Source organism: Morone saxatilis, unplaced genomic scaffold (genome assembly GCF_004916995.1).
Source record: "Morone saxatilis isolate NCDOM2014 unplaced genomic scaffold, NCSU_SB_2.0 Contig3, whole genome shotgun sequence".
NCBI classification, from domain to species: Eukaryota; Metazoa; Chordata; class Actinopteri; family Moronidae; genus Morone; species Morone saxatilis.
In genome coordinates this window covers 1674855-1676450 of record NW_023339873.1, presented here as the reverse complement: position 1 = coordinate 1676450, position 1596 = coordinate 1674855, and positions in this window count along the sequence as shown.

Sequence of the window (1596 nt, the reverse complement as noted above, 5' to 3'; positions counted from 1 at the left end):
AGTTATAGACCAACTGGTAAACATTGTGGAGCATTTAGCAGCTAAAGAGAAAGATATTTCCCTCAGGATTTGGTGGAGACCAAAACAAGAGCAAAAGAGAGTAAATATCAGACAAATACGACTCTGTAACTAGAAGCAAAAGAAAGGAGTCTAAAAAACAGGTGAAACTTCCTTTCGTCCTGTAAAACCTCCTCCTGCCTGTTTCCCCCATGTTTAACACATGCATTTACCCTTCAGTTACTCAAATTAAATGTTGCTGCAGTGCATGCTGGGTGTACACATATGGTGTTTAGCTGTAATGAAGGCCAAGTGTGTGTGTTTGTGTGTTCATCTTTTTACTTTCAGACTCATTATGGCAAAGACGAGAATCAAAAGCTGTGTTAATTCACCTTACTCTGCAGCCTCTGATGTAAAAAGAATTTATATAATTACCATCAGTACGGCTGCATGGAGCCAAAGCCAGCTCAGCACACTGAAACACATTCAAACACTCCCATCTGCAGGTGCCAGCAGTCCGTCAAACAGTGTAAATTATACAAAGTACTCAGAGTAATAAAACACGATCTAACTGCAGCGGAGGCGTTTTTGCTTCTATCCCACATTATCTGCAGCAATACAATAATAGCATTAAAAGAAAAGGTTCACAGCAGCAGGAAGCGGTGGTTTAACATCTCTAATAACAGGAAAACGCATCCAATGCAGACACAGCTGGTTGAGTTATGGGCAGTTTATGTAATTCAGCAATCGATAAACAGGCTTAGAGTTGTGAGAAGAGCCTGACAAACCTAAGGATGCTGGGGCAGGTGAGGGGGTGGGCACGATTTACAATTACAGGGTTGAATATAAATCTGATCTGAATGTCACAACTGGGAAGACAAAGTTGGAGGAGTATGTGAACAGTCTGGCCCGGTTAGTGTTGAAAGACAAAATCCAATTAATCAGTCAAATATAGTTTACTGAAGGGAGTCAAAGAGTCACTGAGGCCGTACGACGGTTTGGCTCTGTGATCTGCGAGTCAATCCCGCCGGATTTCTGACCATTACTGCTGGCTCCTCCTAAGTCCTCCCCTGTCTCGCAGATGATAAGACATTATTTTACTGTGTCGGTAACGACAGAGAAATTGCTCCAAACGTCAGACTTGGCCTGGCTTTGCTTTTATTTTGTTAAAAATGAAGAGTTGTTTCAATACCGATACGACCATCGGAAATTCCTCTGATACTGCCTAAAATGTGGTATCAGGTATCGGCGAGTATGCGTGTCCGTTACCATGTAATTCATTACCTCATGGTTCACCTCGCTGACTCACCCTGACTCTGACAAAGGGGTTTAACCTGAACCCGACCATACAACAGTGATAATCATATAGGCTTAGTAGTCTTTATAAACGTACATGTATCAGATCGATACTCGGCATCAGACGACACACGAAGTTCAGGTATCGGAAAGGAAACAATTGTATCTGAACATATCTAGTAAAAACCAGCTTCAATCTTTTTTTCAACTTAATTTAGCTGTCTCTGTCTCCATCCTTCTGGTTGGAGCTAACTAAATCTCGGGACCCGCTCACGCCCACAGCAAAGTCAAAACCGCCCACTC